The sequence below is a fragment of the Crocodylus siamensis genome, chromosome 3, assembly GCF_052110815.1.
Source record: "Crocodylus siamensis isolate JL-2025a chromosome 3, ASM5211081v1, whole genome shotgun sequence".
Lineage (NCBI taxonomy): Eukaryota > Metazoa > Chordata > Crocodylia > Crocodylidae > Crocodylus > Crocodylus siamensis.
The window spans coordinates 126,962,166-126,983,946 of NC_143397.1; the positions used below are offsets into that span (position 1 = coordinate 126,962,166).

General features: G+C 44.7%; 1 long non-coding RNA gene across 2 annotated transcripts in view; it reads left to right on the top strand.

Annotated features, from left to right (window-relative positions):
• LOC149868781 (uncharacterized) overlaps nucleotides 1-17,598 on the top strand; it is a 43,954-nt gene extending 26,356 nt beyond the window's left edge. For both annotated transcript variants that reach the window (XR_016441024.1, XR_016441025.1), the window contains exon 4: nucleotides 17,242-17,598. This is a non-coding gene — a long non-coding RNA (uncharacterized LOC149868781). The remainder of the gene's footprint in view (nucleotides 1-17,241) is intronic.
• The last annotated feature ends 4,183 nt before the right edge of the window (nucleotides 17,599-21,781 follow it).

Sequence of the window (21,781 nt, forward strand, 5' to 3'; positions counted from 1 at the left end):
CCTAGAGAAACTGTGGAATTTCCATCCTTGGAAGTTTTCAAGAGTGGGTTAGACAAACACTTGATTGGGCTGGTTTAGTCAGGGATGATCCTGCCTTCAGAAGGGAGCTGAACTACATGACCTTGTGAGGTCCTTTCTAGCCCTAATTTCCTATAATCCTATGATATCCAAGCTAGTTTAAAACCACTCATCTTAGGTACAGAATGGCTGCAAGGAGCTCTGCATGGGCTAATTTACCCTGAGTATTATATTTATTCATGTGTCACACACACCTTTCCCCCCCATCCCACTAGATCAGTTCTGTAAAACTGGGACATGTGTCTTAGGTGAAGAAGCCATTTTTTCTTTGCTAGAGTAGAAGTAGGAGGGAATAGAAGCAAGCAGATGTTGTTCTCTAATGGCTCCCAAGATGGTTGCTGCTCGTCTCTTGCCCCAGCAAGCAGAAGGGGCAGTCCTGTGTTTAACCTTCTCACAGCCATAGCTATTTGCTGCACACTGTAGCTTGTGTCTGAAGCAGCAGTTAAGCTGTCTTAAAGCAAGTGAGTTTGTATGCAGTCTATAGTATCTTGATGGGGTTTAAGGTGTGGAAACAATACTATTTACAGACACTTACATAAAGAACTATTTACAAAAAAAGATGTACCAGTCTTGCTACTGCCTTTGCAAGGGTCTGTGGCCTGGCCTTATTGCTGTCCTGCCACATCAGGACATTTCTGCCTCAGCTGGGATGCCTCACTTCCAGGATACTCTATTGCTAAGATAATTTATTTTCTGTAACACAGTTGACACTGACTGTGGGGGGGGAATCATTTTTTTTCTACATTCTGCCTTCCAAAAATAAGACTGGAAGAGTGGGGGTGTGGTATGTGAGAAAATACAGTAATCCATGAGAAGCTCTGTACCGTCAGAGCTTTAAACACAGATAATTGAATTGTACCATGTAAATATAGGAACAAAAGGGTCCATAAGATTGTGTCCAAGACTCTTTTTGTATACTACAGCCACAAGATACGTATTACAAAAATGAAAAAAAGAACATCACACAAAGCACCACAGGTGAAAGGGGCAGACAAGGGCACTGCCAATGCCCTTTATCATCTGCAACACGGGAGAAACTCTCTCTCTTTTTGTCTGCTTTATTTGAGGGACCTTTGTCACAAATCCATTTTGTCTTGGATAAATTCCATAGTTTGGAAGGTTGCCCTTGGAGGCCTAGCAATCTGGATTCACAACCTTCTGCAGCTGCAGATGCATTAGCAAGTGAATAAGCTCATGTTCTGCCTCATGATACTTCTTTTTTTATAGAGGAAGATGCTTCCATCATGGAAGAAAGTTTGCTTTTCACTTTTATTCTGACTGGAAAAGCCATGCTGAGCTCCAAAGGAACTCATAGTTCTGTAACCTCAAATATGTTAAATCAAACAGTACAAAACCAAGAAACAGAGTGAACAGGAATGAGGGGGAAAATGTTGTGGATCAAGGGAGAACTACATTTTATTGCCCAACCAGGAAACCTGGAGGAGTTGCAAGAGATTTTAGGGACTATACCTATTTTTTTTTTTCTGGAGCCACACAGTTGGCACAGCTTATACTTCATATGCATAATATGGAAGCATTTTAAGTAGCCACTGTGGACTTAGATGCCAACCAGCTCCTTAAATGTATTTATAATAACTGGTTACTAAGACAGTTCATTAATTAATGAATGTAAAAGAAGTTTGCCTTTTCCTTCATCTAGGTCATAACACGATGTTTCTACACAGCTTTAATGTGTATTGGCTTATTTTAATTAAAGCATCACTAAAAAACTATACTATTTAGTTAATATACATTAAAATAGGCTAATGCATATTAAGTATCACTTAAAAGCCGTGGGCACTTTTACAAGTGTTCTGGGGGTGGGGAGTGGCACTTTAATTAAAGCAAGCCACTCTAATTAAAGCACTACTGCATCATGTGTACCAGTGTTTCTGTGCTTAAAAATAGCGGCAGGGGCACTTGAACTAAAGCTCATTCAAGTGTATAGGCACCTCATGCTCTTTAATTAATTTGCATTAAGATAGGCTAATGCACATTTTCCTAGTACCTCACAATAGAGGTATTAGATTTAATGTGCATTAACTCAAACATATTAATGCACCTGTAGGTGCACCCACCATGTTTTCAGTTGATACTAGAAGGGAAAAAAACCTAAATACCCTTGCTTCACATCATTCTGAAAGCAAGTCAGGACACACACCTAGACATATTTCTAAGAGTCTGATCAGAGCTGATTCTGATAAAAGGTGCAACAATAAAAGAGTCTGGAAAAGGTGTCCAGGAAAATTATTTGGTTAAGAAGATGGGGGAACTGTATTAAAAGCATCATGGCTAGGCCACCAGAGACAGTGTCTATAAGCTTTTTCATTTCAGAAGACTGATACCGTCCTTGATATTTGATATGAGTGTGATAGCCTTTTTTCTCTCTTTTCTAAAAACACTGCAGGTACTTAAGGCAAGATCAGGCATAAACATTTATTTCCCACAGTTCAAAACCTACAATATGATTAATGATCTCTGAATAATTCACAAGTCAGCTTGCAAATTTACATAGGAAACTTTTACTATAATCAGCATAAAATCAACATAAGACGGCATTCTAAATGATAAATCAGAATGAGGTTTGTCACCATTCCTTGCTGATGTCTGTCACCTATATGTCTCTATGTGTGTGTTCTTCAGCTCTGTAGCTTTTACGTTTCATAATTAGAAATTCAATCTTTTTTTAAAAAAAGCACAAAATGCACTGTGGAGCACAGCTGAGACCATAGCCACATCTAAAGCCTCTGAAAAATGCACCAGGAAGTATTTAGACCTGCAAGAAATCTGATACTGAAGATGAAATAGGGCCAGCAGAGGAACATTAGAATCCAGAGAAAGCAGGGTGTGAGAGAGAATAGTCAAATGACATAAAATGTGACCTCCCTCCCCCAAGCTCCAGAAAGGTGAAGAGAAACAACTTCAAACGGGGGAAAAAGAAGCAATGCTACAGAACCACTCAAAGCACTACATCAGAAACAGACTTTGCACAAAGTATTGCTATTAACACCAGTCTCCCCTGTCTAGGCAAGACATTTAACCACATATGTAAATGAAATTATGTAAATAATTCTACTGACAATTTTCCCATCCTATGCAAGTTTTCAAGAGTTTAAAATTTTTCGTGCTTCACATCAGGAAAACCACAAAATATTTTGAAGTGATGAACTAGAGAGAGAATCTCCTGCTAGAGAGAGAATTTTCTCCTCCGCAGCCCCCAGAATACCTAATAGTACAACGCTTTGGGGAATCCCTTTAGACTGGGGTGAGCAATTATTTGGGCTGGAGGGCCACTTAATGAGTTTTGGTGAACTGTTGAGGGCCACGTGTATGCATGCATGCACACATACAGTAACACTCACATGCACACATACTCTTAACTCTCAGTCTCTCTCTCTCACACACACACACACACTCTGACATTCACTCACTCACTTTCACATGCTGTCACATACACACATGCACACACAAGCTCCACACAGCCAGGCCAAGGCTGATGCCAGAGCAGCAGCAAAAGAGGGAGCATGAGCCTGCCAGTAGCTTTAGTGCCTTGTTCCTGCTCCCCACTGCTGGCCCCAAGTCAAAGTGGCTTGGCTGACATTGGCAGGCAGGAGCGGGCTGAGAGCTGTGCTGCACCAGGGGTGGGGCTGTGGCATTCACAGCCCCATGGAACTGGGCTGCAGGGTAGGAGGAATGCCCCTGCCTCTTGGCTTCCCCCCACAACCTGCAGACCCTGGCTGGGAGGGAGCTGAGGGCTCAGTTCCCACCCATGCCTTAACCCCTTGCCGCAGTGTCAGGTAGGTGAGGCTCTGGCCTTTGCTGGTGCAGTGGAGGATGCTTTGCAGAAGCAGCCCTGCCTGCCTGGCACTGTGAGCCTGGACTCCATCTTCTAGACTGCCACATGGGGCTGGGTGGGTGGGCAGGCAGCTGGGGCTGCTTCTGCCCAGTGTCCCCTACCACGTCAGCAGAGGCTGGAGCCAGAGTAACCCCCCCCCCCACCACTGGACTGCCAATTAATTCTGGCTGGCCCACGGGTGGGCAGCGGCTCTGGCTCTGGCCTCTACTGGTGCCATGGACCAGCTAGAATCAGTTGGTGGGCCAGATATGGTTTGTGAGCCTTATTTTATGCTGATAGATATAAGCATAAGAAGTCCACCACTGGCACTTCAGCACCTCACTTCCTGTCTTTCCTTCTTTAATTAGACGTAAACCCAGAAAGAGAGACAGGTAGTAGATGTGTTTCCTAGAAGAGCTTGATTTGACTTTGCTGTCCCTGTTCTTCTAGGAAACAGGCTGCCCACTACTGCTCTCTCCTCCTATGTTTTCAGCTTGATGCCTCAGTAAGAAAATGTGGATGGGGAGGGAAAGTTCACATGGATGGGGCAATTGAAATTCATCCTTCAATTCATCCTCAGGAAGATTAAGGTAAACTTCTGGGCATGCCCCAAAGCCCCTCAGTGTTGACAGGGCTATACAGTGTGGTTCCTAACTCGCACCTAAGCCTGATCCAGCAACTAGGGACAGAATTCAATCGGCAATTTCACAATTAGCTGTATGCAGCTGTTCTGGAAAGTCAGAGAGGCCCAGCTCAGATTTGGTCAGGTGCAAATCTTCCATGGTGGAAACTTCTGTCACCCATAACCTTTGATTTGGCCAGGTCACCCAGGTTAAATTGCTGTCACATCTACAAAAATGAACAACAGGACACATAAGTGGTCTCCTCAATTAAGACTGACCATTGTTTTCCCTGAAGCAATGGATGTGATGCCAACACTCAACAGAAGTTCTTTTTAAACAAAATTATCTACCAATACATTCCTTCTCTCATGTACTCTTTTCCTGGCAGGCACTTGGCTGACCTTACTATTTCTTAAAATATTCTTCACTTTTAACCAATGAGAAACTGGGGAATTAACATAAATTCATGATGTGTCTGAATGACTTCTGACTTGGAAACCGAGCTACTATAATACTGTATCAGAATAAATTGTACTTATAATTCTTTTTTTCCCTAGGACCAACTCCATATTTGTCCATGTTCTTCATAAAGCTGAACAAGGGCCATTTTACCTACTCTATTTTATTCACAAGAAATAGTGTTCCCATTCACCTTGAACTGCAAGGGAGCAGACAGAAAGAAAAAAAACAAAAGAAAAGCATACAGCATCTGCACAGAAAATCTCACATTCAAAGTTGCAGCTAAACAGCTGTTCCTCAGCACCTTTAGACAGAAGCAGTTTCTCTGATGGTCCCCAAAGGACTTTCTCCTTTCAGTGTCTGTATGGTAGACTTACCATGCCCAGTGGTAATGCTGTCAAGCACGCTGTGCTGCTCCAGTTAAGTTGCTCTGAAACCAAAAGCAAAATAGCTGCCCATCTTGTGTGGTGCTTAGGGCAGGCTAATTAGCACTGGTGAATGACAGTGCCAAATAATGGGCCTCCAAGTTAATTAGCCCACCCCTGCTATACTGCTTCCAGCGAGGAGGAAGCCATATGCTTGACATCACTGCTACATAGGCAACAAACTTCCCATATAGACCACCGCCTCCCCAGTGTGTTAAAAACCCTTCTAAATCTGGGCTGTCACTTGGATACATGTGACACTTGCAGTCACTGGAGCAGTCAGGTGCCACCCTTTCCTCCTCAGAGGGCCTGCCTATCTAGCACAAGGAAGCCTTGGGAACTTATAACATTTGAAGGCCAGTCTCCATGTACTAAAGCAAAATGAGTGAGTGAGGGAATCTGAAGCTATTTTCCTCACTCCCCATTTATCAAGTGAATTGATAAAAATGACTGGGAAAGGAAAAGAATGGTATCGTGCCTTTCATTTAATTTAACATCATTTAACTTCATTGATTGAATTTATTTTACTTCTTTGCGCCGTCAAGAAAGGAAGCAGGGATGTTTGAGGCTCCCGCCCGATTTCTTGCTTCAGTTTTACTTTTGAACCACAAGGAAATCCAGGTCTTTTCTTGCCTGCATTTGCTGAAGGACTGTGTGGATCATTCATATCTGTGGATAGCCAGGATTTGCTAGTCCTCAATTGAAAAGGGAAGACTGCTGTAACTTTAGCAAGCATTTTATTTTTTTTAGTGAGCATTTGGGTTAAACAACTATTAAGAAAAAGCTGAAAAAAATCCTCCCAAAAGTTTTTAACAGGCAGAATATAATAGCCATTTCCATTCTGAGTCAGTCTGGTTTTTCTGGTGTCATAATCTTGTCAGTTCTTTAGTTATGGAGATAGGCTTCCAGGGTGGACACATGCACACGTGCACTTTTTTTGTTTTGTTATTTTTTTTTAAAGAATAGGCTCACTTTACAGGAAGAGGCACAAACCAAACTTTTCCCTGCGCCTTTCTAGCTGTCTAGGATCTTATGCCAGGCACATCTGTCTTGCATCTGAGACCTTTTAGCAAAGCTCATTCAGACTCAGGCTTTCCCTATAGTCCCTTCATGGCATCAGTTCCTATCTGTCCCTCTCCTTGAAGGCCTCCTACTATATCCCAGGGATTGCCACTGTGTGTTGCTCTCCTTGTAACTGCACAAAGGAGGAGAACAGGAGAGTTTTTATTGTGTTCCTCCTGCTTCTGCATGGCTGCATAATAGCTGCCTTTAATGCCCTGAACCACCCTCTTGCCCTCCTATGGAAGGTTTTCATGCCTTCATCATATTTTTGAAAATATATCCTACTGACACTTTTTCTTTTATGTTTTGTTAAGAATGTGCAGTCATGAAACGGTTTCCAAATGCTCACTTTTCTGGAGGTAACCATATTTTAAAGAGAAACATTTGGACTTCTGTTTGGTGCAGGAATATTCCAAGGTCTAGCTGGCTGAGAGAAATGAAGACCTGCTTTCCACTCACTACTATTTCTCTATTTGTAATGCACTAAAGGTCAAGAAATAGATTTAATCCTCACTGAAATTTAGGGAATGTTCAAGTTATCAATAGGCAGAACCCCATCTATTGTGGTGAAAAGCAGAGAAATGGAAAAACCTGATTTTGAGGGATATCCTGGCATCTCAGGACTCACTTGAATGTCCTCCCAGTGCATGTGTCACATCATCAGTAACTAACCTCTGAAAGCAGTTTTTCAACCACGTATGTACCCGCCTTACAGTGATTTATTTTAAAACATATTTCCCCATGAGAGAACTTTATTTTTTCAGCAAAGTAGGACAAGTGTTAATGTTGCTTTTGAATGGTTTTAAAATGTTCAGCAATGGTTAGAAAAGATGAAGCATGAACGATGAAGTTCATAAAGATGTGAATGCAACTGAGTTACGAACCTTCAAATGTTACTTGATTTTAAAGTGTGCCTTCCAAATATTCAGTACAGATATGGATGAAAAGCAGGTGCTCCTCTCCTTATAGACATCCTCTCCCAATTTTCTGATTTCAATTTTATTTGCTTTTTGGCTATTATTATAGCCACTACCAGACACTCCCACTTCAGTGTGCGAATAGTGACCCAAATAAATGCTTAATGAATTGCATCAATGGGGAAGCAGTTGAGCACATGAAGAGGAGGTGCAAAACTCATTAATCATGCAGTCTCCCTTTCTGGGGTCTGAATTGCCTGACACAAAAGCATTGTGAGTGGCTCGTGCATCTGTCAAGTCCACCAGATGCCAGTCTTACCCTCACGTTTTTTTGTGAAAGCCATTAATCAATATCCATTATTCGCCATTGTAGTGCAGGATCCTAATTAGGCAGCCCACTAAAGCAGAATGAAAAGGTAACCCTCCTTAGAGATGGCATTTTAAATGATCACATGCTCCTTCAGACAAAGCGAGTGGCATATTTTTACTGGATGAAGTGATAATTAAGAAGTGATTGCAATCCATATATTTCTTTGTCATGAATTAACTTGCATAATGGTGCCATGGGGGGGACCCTGGGTAATAATGTGAAATGAAGAAACCTTCTTAGCTGTGCAGTGAATTTGATTGGCTCTAAACAATTTGCATGAAATAGGGTGTTTTAGTACAGTAGATCAAAACCCAAAGAGGAAAAATGCCATGTTGTTCTCTATATTCTTTAGGCACACCCACCAGCATCTCCATTATAAACCATATCATTTCAGGGATTTATAACCAATGGGTAATAATTCACCCTGGGCTAAAGAAACATAAATGATCTCAGCAACCTGCAGGTAGTCTTTCTTTGTGTTTACAAAAGTTACTCTAGTTCATTTGAGAGGAAAGTAGCATGAGAGAGAAAAAGGAAGCAGCCAATTCTTCCCTTGGATGCACATAGGCAGTTTCTGTCGACATCAGTAGGCCTAGTAAATGTCTGAGAGGAAAGCTTGGCTGGGAAGTCATGTTGTATTTCAGTGCAGCCATTACTGTTGTGTGTCATAACAATTCTCAACATTTGCACTGCAGAAGAGCTCCTATGATGAGTTTACCCATTATTCTGGGCCACGCTAAAAAAACAGACTACTTATTACTATGAAAGAATTATGGATCTGGTTATGATGTCTATTACTAGGATATTTTAGCTTGCTAAATATGGAGGAAGCCTGACAACTGTGGAAACACTCAGAAGTGACAAGGCTGGCACATATCATCTCAAAATACATTCATTATCCAGGAAACAGCATTTTGTAAGACACTAGGTGAAAACCTGAAGAAATAAAACCAGTATTTGTAATGATGGAAAGGTACAAAAGGCAAGTATAAGAATAAGAAGGTCAACAGATGCAAGGTTGTGGTACAAAGGGTATGTCTATGCTGCAGATTGCAAGATACCCAGGCCAGCCCTGGTCTTGGGAGTGGTTTATTTACAGCAGTACAAAGTGCGTGACCTAGCCTCTCAAAAGGCTAAATTAAATTAGCCATATAGAGCTCCATGCTACTGTGTCCAGTCAGTGTCATGCACCTGCAACTAGATGGCTTCATTTACAGCTAGCTTGGGTTTCTCTACAGTACACTGCAGTCTTCAGGATAGACATACCCAAAGTGACAAGTCAAGATCTTAAGGCTAAACCAATATAGTTTCTCAGATTAGTGCAGTACATCCTTTTTTAGCCAACCTTTTTTAACAGGCCTGCCACAAATTAGCACTGCACTAAGTGACACTCCAGTCCCCTTCCTTTACTGTATCTGCTTCTCTGGTTTCTGTTTCCTACTCTGTGCTTCTTGCCCTATTTGCGAGTATCCTGCCTGGCCCCTTCCCCCTGTATACCACACACAGGGGGTGCTTGTACCACTTAAGACATTCATGCCACAGCTTGGCGACTTCTAAATTGGCTGCAGCACCAAAGCACAGCAAAATGTACTATTTGTCAATCCATGCTTTTAATTTTCTGGAACCTTTTGGTTTGTTACAGCCTCCATTTTACTTAAAAGAGTTCTTCAGTATGTCATCCCAAACTGGGGTCAGCAAGTAATTTGGCCCGGGGGGGGGGGGTCACTTAATGAGTTTTGGTGAGTTGTTGAGGGCGCCCCCTGGTCACTGTCAAGGAACCAGAAGTCCCGCTCTCCAACCTCTGACTTTTGCTACTAGAAGTCCCTCCTGTTGCCCCCAGAAGTACTCCTTTTGCGGGAAGTGGAGGAGAGTTGCCATCCTGGAACTGGAAAAAACAAATTATATGCTAAAAACCAACATCTACTATAACCTTATTTTAATTTTATTTCAAAAAATATTTTTGCCCTGATCATTTTGTGTTTGCATAGTCTATATAGAGATGATTGCTTAATAGCTCAAAAATAAAGTCTTACTTTTGTATGTTGCATGTGGGGGAGTGTATAGGGTGTGGTTTGGTGCATGTGTTTGTGGTAGGGGGTGTTTATAGTGTGGGGTTTGTGAAGGGGTGTGTGGGGGGAGGTATAGGTTGGGGGGGTGGGCAGGGTGTTCAGGGTGTATGCACAGGGCATGGGAGTGGTGTGGTTGTGGGTGTGTGGGGTGGTCTGTGCAGGGGTGTGGGTGCCACTGCTGGGGGCACCACCAGCAAGCAGCAGGCCCTTGGGATGCTCTTGGCTCATGCAGGCAGAGCTGCCTCAGTGGCATGCAGCTCTGGCCACTTCCAGGAGCTGCATATGGTGGCAAGAAGCAGGGCCAGGCCAGCCTGCCCTCTATTGTGTGGGACTCCCTATTGATCATGTGCAGCTCCCACAACCTGGCCAGAGCCACAGGGCATGAGGGTGGAGCCCTGTGTGATTGAGCCAGTGTCTTGGTGCCGCTGCCTGCTGCCACCTGCAGATCTTGGGACTGCCAGGAAGCAGGGAGTGGGGCTGAGCTGGCCTGGCTCTATTGTGCAGGGCTCCCCACCATTTCTGACAGGGTCCTGGGAGCAGCATGTGCAGGCAGGGAGCAGCAAAGGCCTCTGGCTCCACTGTGCAGCGCTTCTCTCCAGCAGCATGTGAGTCCTGGGAGCTGCACATAAGCCCTGGGGAGCTCAAGTGCTCCTGCTGCCTGCTGGGCACAGGCCCTGGACTCTGCACTCCCACCCAGCTCCATTTTCTCCCCACCCCTGGCACCTTCCTACCTGCTGCTCAGAGTGCTGCAGCAGGAACATGAAGAGGAGCCAGGGAAGGTGAGCAGTTCCCCTAGCAGCAGCAGCAGTGGCTCCATTTGCAAGCTGTGTGCTGGCTGTTGGGACTGCAGTAGGCTGCCCTGGCTGTAGTGGGCTGGGCTCAGGCCTCATGCAAGTGCAGCAGGGGCAGCCACAGGCTGGGTGGGGGGATACAATTAAATAGTGGGCACTCGCCTACAGGCTGGATGGAGTTGTCTGGTGGGCCAGATTTGGCCTGCGGGCCGGATTTCCGCCCTCCCCAGCCCTAAATGCTGCTCCTACAAATACTTAATGCAAGCATACATTTACCAAAGTGGTGTCACCTACTTTAGCAAAACACCTGCATTAGTGTAGGGGTGGCCAACTTGTGGTGCCTGTAGCAAAAGTGGCTGGGGAAGCTTCTGTGTGCGGGAGAGCAGACTGGGGAGGGGACAGGCAGCACAGTGGTAGATAGGGCAGAAAGTAGAGCAGCAGATTGGGTAGGGGAAGGGGATCCAAGTGGCACTTGGGAGAGTACAGGGCTAACCTGTGAAACATGCCTGCCAAAAAGGTTGGCCCCAACTGCATTATTTACAGTGTTTGCAAGATTGGGGCTCTGTTATTTAGTTTAGTCTTTTTCTTCACTCCTCTTACCACATATATTTTTTAATGATGATCATTGCAATATTTGACCCACGGGGCCCTTTCCATATTATGCCCTCATAGGAAAAAGAACATTGTGCAAAAGAATTCAGCTGCTGAGCAGCACACCCACATACATGGCATTTATTTTAAAGAGGCAAGACCCAGTATAACACAGAGTTGCACAAATTAAACTTAACACCACAATCAAAAAACTGCTGATGAGGAATCAGATCCCTTAGTAGTAATCAGAGTGGCATATGCATATTCTGGGGATTTTATGAGTTTGCATTTGGCAAATTGGCATCTTGATTTCTTTGCGCTCAACAGCAGCTGGTAACATTCAACACAATTATAACTCCTTTCTTTTGGAGCTAAGAGGGAGGAGTAAATTTAACCACTTGGCTTGAGGGTTTGGTGATACGAGATTTCTATGAAAACTTGTAGTGTCAGTGCTATTTGGAGCCATAGCATAAAACAACCTCTTCCTCATGGGTAACCATAGTTCTTGAAGGCATTTTAATGACTTCAACAGAGTATAAAAGGGACATTGCTACTATAAACACATTGATCTCTGCCTTGAGCTTATTAAACCAAACCAAACAAAAAAGCTTGATGAACGCATGAGTGATCAATATCTTCAGAAGCAGCAAATCTTACAAATAATGTAATATGTTGGGTTCCCTTCAAAATTTTACTTATAGGACACTATGATAGACCCAGAGGAATCACCATAAAGAAACTGATCTCAGCCACTGAACAACTTTAAAGAAGCCTGCAAATGATTCTGAAATGACTTTCTTGTTCTTGTTTTTTCTTCCCAATCCCTAGAAAATTCCACACAGAAGGAAAGTTAAGCTTGTTACTAAAATTTTTAAAAAAATGTTTCACCCCTGTTTGCCACCCAAAGTTTGATCCCAGGGAACTGTGGAACACATAAGAGATCATGGCCTAGCACCTGCAGGAGCTAACCAGAGATGGGCTCCCTACACACATTCCTGATGCCTGCTTTAATGCATGCTAGTTAGCACACATCAGAGCAGACTTGATTAATCAAGTGCTTTTCACCTGTTCCTCATCTCAAGAGCTGTCACCTTCATCCCATGTTCCTCACAAAATTAATGTTAAAATTAATCAAGCGTGCCAACTAGCACATTCCAGCAACCTTGGCATCATGTGCATTCAGTGTCCCCGTGCTTCAAAATGGTGTCGGCATGCTTTAACTAAAACTCATCGAATGAGCTTTAAAGTGCCCCCACTGCCATTTTGAAGCCTGGGACACTGAATACACAAGACATTTCAGAAGCTTTAATTAGAGTACCTTGCAGGAGCTGCTCTAATTAAAGCACCCACCACCCCAGAGCATGCGCAAAGACGTCCATGGTGCCCTACTTACATTTAGTAGCCTCCATGGTCATTGTGTGAGAAGTCTTGCAATGTTGGCAAGGTTGACATCTCATAACTCTCCTTGAGGTCAAAAATAATATAATTTATGGTTTCAGTGCTAACTTGCATGGGATTTGGAAGGATGATTTTCTTCTCACTGTTTCCAGTTTTCCTGTTTATTTCATAATGCCCCTATTCCTCAGAATCCAGATTTAATTTGGGTTCATGCACTATGATGTGATCTTTATATATAAGAAGGATCCTCTTAGAAAATACAGAAATGAATAGCCAATGCATGCTTTTCACCTGTTCCTCATCTCAAGAGCTGTCACTCACCTTCATCCCATGTTCCTCACAAAATTAATGTTTCCTATCTTTTCTTATGTAAATGTATTTATAAGTTAATCAAATAATCATAGAAAAAGTAATTTTGGTAAAGGAATAAAACCCATCTCATTTAGTTTTGTGCATGAATGGTTTTTTTTGGTTTACTATTTTTGTCACATAGTGGGTGTCTACACGTGCAAATGCTGTGGGGTGGGCTTACTCTAGAGTTAATTACTCTAGAGGAAACCCATCCCAGGCAGACGTCTATATGTGCAGGGATGAGGGAACAGATTTGCTGCTCCTAGCAGCAGTCTGCTCCCACCCCCTCTGGCCCTGCACCAGCCCCCTGCAGCAGCAAGGGGGAGCTTTAGATTCCCTCTTGGTGCTAGCCCAGGGAACACAGGGCCAGGAGACAGGTGGCGGGGGTGGGGAGATTGCTGCCTGAGTGGGCTCCAGTCATGGAGCCTGGGCAAGGACAATGTCCCTCTGCCATAGCAGCAGGGAGCTCCCAGCTCCAGCTCCCCAGTTGGGGGCAGGAGGCTTGGAAAGGGCTGCAGGGGGGGGGCAGGTCCCAGCCCCCTGCCCTGACCTGCAGCCTTCCCTGTGCAGTCCAGGGCTGACTGGGTACTGTCCCGGTTAGGGGCAGGTCCCAGCCAGCTCCACGCTGGGTGGGGAACTCTCCCAGTGCATAAAGCTCCCACCCCCTTCTCCACAATTATGATCATAGAGCAGGGGCCAGGAGCTTGTTCGATTTCTTATTTAATATTTGCCTTTTGGGAACCTGGACACAAGAAGTAGGAGTGTGTTAATGAAGTTTGCCAGTAAGACAAAATTTGGAAGCTTTGTCAATATGGAGGAGGAGTAGTATATCATAGGGAGTGGGGATGGAAAACCATGAGGACTAAAATAATAGAACATGAGGACTGGAATAATAGAATGAAATTCAAGAGGACAGAGTGCAAAGCCATGCATTTATGGACTAACAACTATCATTTATAAGCTAGGAGCTCATCTAGTGGAAATGACAGAGGAGGAGAAAGACTGGGATATTTTTGCCAGTCAAAGGACAAACACCTCTATGAAGAGGCTGTGAACAAGGTAAATGTAGTCCTTGTAGGTATCAGGTGAGGGGTTTTTCAGAATAGATATGTAGGTGCCAGTGTCACTGTGCAAGGTGCTGGTGATCCCTCCTCTGCAATACCATGTATTCATACACCCTATCCATACACCCTAAGGGAGCAGACAGAAGTGACAATTTTTGCCCAATCTGACTGCAGAAAGTGGTCTGTAGTCATGAACAAACATAAGTGCACAGTTGCAGACTGCTTCAAAAATTGCTTGAGGTTCAGATGAAGACATTTCAAAACTTAGTGCCTTCTGTAACTTGTGTTCATGCAGCTATATTTGCAGCATATATGCAGTTCATGTAGTGCAGCCTCTGTGCTGTTTTCAGAATGGGAGGGGGGAAAGGGAGTGGAGGGAGTTTGGTCTGGGGTTCTTTCAGCCCCCCTGGAGGGTGGGGTAGGTGTATTGGAGCACCCCCCCCGAGGTGGGGGGACTCTAATTCAACCCCCCCCAGCATTGGCTTGGGAACCCCTACAACCAGCTCCCTCTGCTCCCATTTCCCCTGTTGGCTGGGAGAGAGCAGGGGCTGTTACTAGGGGAAACTGGCTTCAGGCTCCCAGCCAGCAGCTAGATTCCCCTCCCCCTGGAAACTGCAGTGAACTTCTGTTTGGTCTGAGGGATTGTTGTAACTCAGAACGCTTCCTGCAAAGGCTTCTAAGTTACAGTGGGAGCTGTACTTCTGTCTGCACCCAAAGCACTGTGGCAGAGGAATAACTAAACGTGTTTGCTCCCAGGGCAAGTTGCTATGGCTGAGGCTTACATGAAACCCACCATAATCCATGGGTGGAGTGGCAGTTTAGAAGTCAAAATTTATCAGAGAAAACTGGAGGTGAGAGGATTAACCCTCTCCAGCATGTCTACTGGCAGCTGTGGGCATGGGCGACTGATGCCTCCCGAGTCTGGGGGAGCACCAGATTGCTGACGGGAGGGGGTCTCCCAGCAGCTGATCATGAACCAGGGATGGGGGAGGAATCCCAGCCCCTGCTGCACGATTGCAGAGCTGGGTTTTGCAGCTGGTGCTTCCAGGGGGTGCATGGCCAATCTTAGAAAGTGTGCCCCCTACATGTCCCCATTGGCTGTGCATACTGCTCTGGTCTCCCCATCCATCTTACATCCTAGGGCTCATGTCCTGCTTGTCTACCTGTAGTTACACTACTGCAGTGGGGAGACAGAAGAGTTATGCAACAAGGATAATGGCACAAGAACAAATGGGCATAAACTGGCCATGAAAGAAATTTAGGCATCAAATCAGAAGGAAATTACTAACCATCACAGCAGTGACCTTCTGAAATAGTCTTAGAATCAGAGTAATAGGGACAAAAAAGAGAGAGGGAGAGAGTACAGATGCAAACGCCCGTAGTTACCATATTTTCTCATATATCATGTGCTCTATAAATAGATAAGAACCTAGTTTTTAAAAAGCAGAATGAAAATAAAGATCTTTCCTTGTAGTAAGTAACTGAGTAGCAACAGCTAGGGAGCCAAGATGGCTCATTTTTCTGCTCCCTGTGGTTCACATTCAAACTTACTGAAACTTACTGTGCCTTTGCCCATCAGAAGCTTAAGCAGGAGAGAATACTGTTATCATATTTACTTGCTTAAAATGCACCCCCAATTTCCAGCAGCTTATTTTTGGAAAAAGTGTGTGTTCTTTCTTAGGATATATAGTATCTTTAAGATGGGGCTGGATACATTTATGAACAGGATTATATGATGTTGGTGCTTAGATCAGGAGATGACTGTACCGGATGGCCCAGGGAGTCATTTCCTGTCATATGTAGTCTCAGTAACCATCCAGCTCTAATTCAAGGAGAGTTTTGCCAAACCAAAGAATTTAGGAATTGTCTCTATTCTCTTGCATTTTGCAGACCACATTCAAAATGACCGGAATGGGAGAGAACAAGAAAAAAAATTAGAAAGGGGGCAAATGTATTATCAACAGAAATTAGAATATGTAAAAAGTTGTCTTTACTGTAGAACATAAAGGGTTTTGCTTTCCTTTTGATATGCAAATCACATGCACATTAAAGTCAGTAAGAGTTGCCGCTATTGACAGCAGCAACCAGCACCAGCTCTCAGCCTTCTTGGTGCTTCAAATCAGCAAGAAAAGCCATTCCTTAGGGTCCCCATCCTTCCCCACACAATGAACAGTCGTGAAGCATTTAGGAACACTTTCTTTTGGATGAGATGAAAAACGGAGGGGCTTAAAGAGATGCTACCATTTTCATATAGCCCCAAATGTAGGTTTTACACTTGATTTTTTTTTTCATTCACTGGCAGGTCAACGGCTGCTCAGCTGATATAACCTTCCCCTAACTTTTTCCTTCCTCCCATAGTCTCTACCGCAACTTTTAGCCAGAGGGCCAGCATAGAAAAATGCAGCACAGCAGGTGAGCATTTAAGAGAGCTCTGAGCATAGATAAGGACACTAGTGGGAGGCTGGACGTTGTAGTCGAAAAGGTCTGGCAGCCTTAACTATATCAGACTTGAACAGCCTTTGCCATCACAATTGCAGGAAACATCAATAGCTCAGCATAGACATAAGAAGAAGCATTTTCTTTTGTTTTGTTTTTGGGATGCAAAATTGCAAAGAACTAGCAAAGCATTGAGACACAGGAAAGCCATTTCAGATTTAAGGAGCTGTAGAGGCTATTGCATCAAAAGCAGTGGAGTGCAGAAAAGAGGCCAGTCATAAATGAACCGAGGGAGGTAAGCAAACAGAGACATGACTTCAAAAAGATCATGGTAACCCTGGAATGGAGAACCAGCCTGAATTTCTGTCAGGTTGCTTGTAATGAAACCTTGAAGAATCATAAAAGTGCCAGGTTGCCTTTCTTCTGCCTCCAGAACTTTGTTCTTTTGCTGTCTGTTCTACCTTTACCGCCTAGCTGGTAGAGAAGAGCATGTACTCCATGGTAATTAGTCACTGTTGCAGAAGTTCCTGCAATAGTGTGCCATTTGCTGGAAGGGAAGCAGCAGAATAAGTAACCTATGTTTACTGCATTCAGACCTTTCATTTTCTAAAACTGGAAAAAAAATTAATTCAGGATATATTGCACAAAAATCAAACAGAAAACCCTCTCCCTAAATCTAGTGCCAAGTCATTTCCAAAAAGCTTTCTACATTTCACATTCAAATCCAGATGGCTAAATATTCACTTAGCCCTTCTCTGATCATTTTTTTCAGATCCCCGTTTTGTCTGGCATCTCTCAAAGATGGGTGGAACTGCAAAGACTTAGCTGGATTCAGGCCAGAAGAGCCTCCAAAAAGCTATGGATATTTGTCTGGACTATCTAGACATATTTTATCTGCAATATAGGATTGGAACTCTTTTAAAGAGGTATTTCTTGCAAGATTTTTGGCATTTCTGCTTCTGGCAAGATTATATACATATAAAATCTTGCTATGCCCTAGTTGTTCTGGTTCTTGGCAGAACCTGAAAATATAAAAGTTGTGTAAAAATAAAACCCTCCAAATCCTAGTTCTCCTCCCACACTTTCTGTACATTTCCTGACTTTAAAGAAAAGACAGGTTGAAGTTTGGTTCCTCAAATAAACTGGGGCTGGGGGTGGGGAGAAGTAATTTATCAGAAATTACTCGCTTATTCCTAACCTCTAATTTGCAGTTTTTCCTTGGTGTTCCTGTCTATAAGTCTGAAATTAAAAAGATGCAAGTACTTTAGCAAAGTAAAATCGCATCACACTATTATTTACACCCTTCTCTTTGCTGTTCAGAACAAAATATTAGTGTCTCTGGGGTATGTAATTAGCAACAATTTCTGTGGGAAGGTCTTTAAAGATTATTTGTGATGGAAGCTGTGTGTGATGATGATATACTTGTTTTTCTTTGTCCCACAGATGCTCATTAGGGTTTTCTCTATAGGCTGTTCATCCATCATTAGGTTTATTAGACTATGCACAATATCCAGAACCTGACACTATTTTACAGCAATACTCATACAGGAATTTAGGTAGCTGGCATTTTGCATCACCAAAAAAAGGGTGTCTCATTCTGAATTTCACCTATCTACAGGTAAATAGGAAACAACTCTGTTGATATTACTTTGATTACTTTGAATTAGACTGGGGATTACTTTGATTACTTTGGTTGGGCTGGGGATGGGGGACAGTAGGCGGCTGGGGGCAATGTACTCTGGAGACAGTTGGGGACATTTGGCTGGGTTGGCAATGTCCAGCAGGCTGGGTCAGTGCAGGCCTCCCTCTGCCTTTCCTGACTGAAAACTGAACATGAGTACAGTTGGTTATCAGTTCAACCTACACAACTTAGAGGAAGCTGCATAGATTGAATCAATTCAGCCTCCGTCTTTTTGACTGTTTGTACTTAGCCAAGAAAGACCTCGGTCTTCAGCTCTATCCTGTAGTCTCTTCCCCGTAATGGAGGTGCAACTCCCTGTTACAAGGCAGGGAGGCTGTCATCTCAGTTATGAATCTAAAGCAACTCCACTGGCTTCTATAGGCACTGGTGGATATTCAGCCCTGTATCAACAGGCCTCCTGTTTAAGGATATGAACATGCACCTAGGAGTATAAAATTTAGGAATGCCTTTTAACACACCCTGAATTAGCACTATGTAATATTAGGATATAACCTGCATTGTTCTCTATTCCTTTTCACTTCCAGCAGAATAACAGAGTTTCTTTTTCACGTATTTTTTTTGGCAGAGGTCTTCACTGCATTGCTCCCACAAGGCAAGGGAAAAGGAGTCCTTCTGACCATCCAGCATGGGGGCACCAAGGAGCCCCTGCCTTGGGGGAGCTTCCCCCCCACCACCCCAGCCCAGCCCAGCCCAGCCCAGCCCAGGGCTCCCCAAGGAACTGAGATGAGATGAGCTCCCTGGTGCCCCTATACTGAGCTGCATAGGCAGGCATCTGGCTGGGAAGACAACTTCTCCCAGTGACAGTGTAATATTTCCCTAAGAACTTAAACTAATTCTGAATTTGCAAGTGAATACAAATTGTTCACATAGCTCTTTTTCCTGGGCATTATCAAGAACATAACCCTGGACCAGGCCCATAGAGAGAAACTCCATAAGGACTGAAACCAACTTCTAAGTGGCTGGAGGCCACATACCCCATGGGCTGCACCAGCATGAGCTACTGATTCCCCTCCTGCACCATTCACACAGGCACCCTCCTGCTGCACTGCGCACATGGAAACCCAACCCTCACCCTAAGCTGCCTGACTATAGGCTCCCCCATTACATGACACTACAGATACCCTGAACCACAAAACCACAGGCTACACTGAGCTGCAACACCCTCCCTGGGATAGGGGCAGGAAGTAGAAGCCAGAGGTGGGGCCTAGATGCCTAGATGGGGCCTAAAAACAACCAGCCCTGGGAAGCTGAGGGGAATTCTCCCCCTCTCCCTTCCCAGCTGCTGAGTGCTTCAGTTGCTGCCCCAGAAGGGAGGGCAAAAGAGTCCTTCTGGCATCCAGCATGGGAGCACCAAGGAGCCCCTGCCTTGGAGGAGCTTCCCCCCACCCCAGCCCAGGGTCCCCCAAGGAACTGAGCTGAGGTGAGCTCCCTGGTGCCCCTATACTGAGCTGCATAGGCAGGCATCTGGCTGGGAGGGCAACTTCTCCCTCCCCCCGTGGCAGCAGCTGAAGCAATCAGCAGCTAGGGAGCAGGAGGGTGAAAAAGCCACCACCACAGGGGCTTTCCTTCCCCCCATGTGCTGTGTAGACCCTGGCTAGGGGTGGCCGGGTGTCTGTTCCCCCCTGTCCCTGTGGGCTGAAGGACACAGGCAGGTAGCAGGCTAAGGAGCAGAGGAGTGAGATAGTCCCTGCTCCACTGAAGCAGACCACATAGTTCAGGGCTGGGAAGCATCCTGGGATGCTGGGGACTGTGATTTAACTTGAACCAGGAAGGGGTTTGGGACAGAATTTCCATAAACCTGTTTGACTTAAATCAGTTAAGTCTGATCCTAGCTCCAGCTGGTTTTGGTCATTTTGAAAGTGGTTTATGTGCACTTATCTTCTGTTCTGTTTCAGGTTTTAACCAGTTTCTGAGCACTTAAACTGGTTTGTGTGTAATGTCTGTCCCTAGGCTTTAAGACTAGGACTTTCCAAGCCAGAAAGAGTGAAAAAATAGAGAGGGTGGCAAAAGAAGTTGGTCCACAACAGCTGGTGTCAAGCTGTGGATTCATCCCTACTAGAGACTGCAAAACTCTAATGAGTCTTCTGTGCTAGCCAGAGCGGGTACAGCCAAGTGACCAACAAAGGGGAAGGGCCAGGGAGCCTAATGACTGGTCACAGACAGCAAGCAAGGAAGGAGGAAAAGCCTGTCTGTGGAGCCAGGAGAGATTACCCTTGCAAGGAAGAGGTGAAACACTCCAGGAGGAGGAAAGCAAGGTCCCCAAACAGATGGGGAATGGACCCGAGGATGTGGGGTCAGCTGCTGTAAGCTGTTTTTTTTGTTTTTTTAAAAAATCTTTTGGGCCTGGGTAGGGTGAAGTATTGTGTTCTGGACTTTGTGACCCAGAGTGGAAGGGCAGTTCTGTTAAACTTCTGTTGATAACAACCAGTGGACCAGGTGTGGTGTAAGTGGAGATGAAGAGGCCATATGGTGAGTGATTGATGCCAAGTGATTGGATTCTGTAGTGATTGACCCTGGGAGGGCTGTAACCTCACACTGGAATAGAGGGAATATGCTTTGGGGCCTAGGTTTCAACAAGGTAATACAAGCAGGGCTTCTGCTTGCCTAGCTTAGTGGTTAACTCATCAGTGAGTGGAGCATAAGGCCTTGGGTTCAAGACCTAGAAGGGACTGTTGGTCAGAGGCAAGGAGAGACCTTATGGCTAGAGATGCTAGGGTCCTGGAAGGCCTTAAGTAGTTAATAACAGACTTAATAGGAAGAGGGACACCAGATCTTAACTGCACATCCTTATGGGATGTGGTAACCTAAGAGCATTTATACATGTGTTCTGGGAATTGTGGGGGAGAGGGAGACTTTGATTAGAGCACTTCAGGGAGTTGCTCTAATTAAAGCATCCAGACTGTCTCACATATCGGTGTCCCTGCACTTAAAAATGGTGGTGGAGGTCCTTTATCTAAAGCTTGTTGAACAACCTTTAGGTAAAACACCCCCACCATTTTTAAGTGCAGGGATCCTGATACATGAGATGCTGGAGCCAGCTGAAGCACGGTAATCCACACTCCATCAGTCTCAATTATTGTAATCAGGTCTGCTCCGACACGTCATAATTACAGCACATTGGAGCAGCCTCGCCACTTGTGTATAGGTGCCCTAAGTCATTTAACAAGGTGTGGCAGGAAAGTAAAGGTGGTGGGAGTGCAGGACTTTTAATATGCCAGTGGTGGACTGGACCCCTGGAGTCTTCCACCAGAGGTGCCCTGTAACATGCCCTATTATAGCACATGAAAGAGAACCAGCAGGGATGATGTGCTGCATGTTTCTGGCTGAACAAAGAGAGGCTTCATGCTCATCTTGGGCATGTGTAGATGAAATGGGGCCCCTAAATTGAAGTAGTGGGTTTTTAAAAACACCGCTCTAGTTTAGGGCCAGTTAAATCCCCATGTCATTCACACACCCAATTTACCTGCCTCTCAACTGGCGGGAAGGGGAGGGTGAACTAGCAGCAGGTGGAGTGGTCCCTGGGCTGAGAGGGGGTCTGGTGCTTCCCTCCACAGCAATGGCGGCCCGCCCCCCCGGCAGCACCCACCTGCAGGCACCCAGCTCGGGCAGT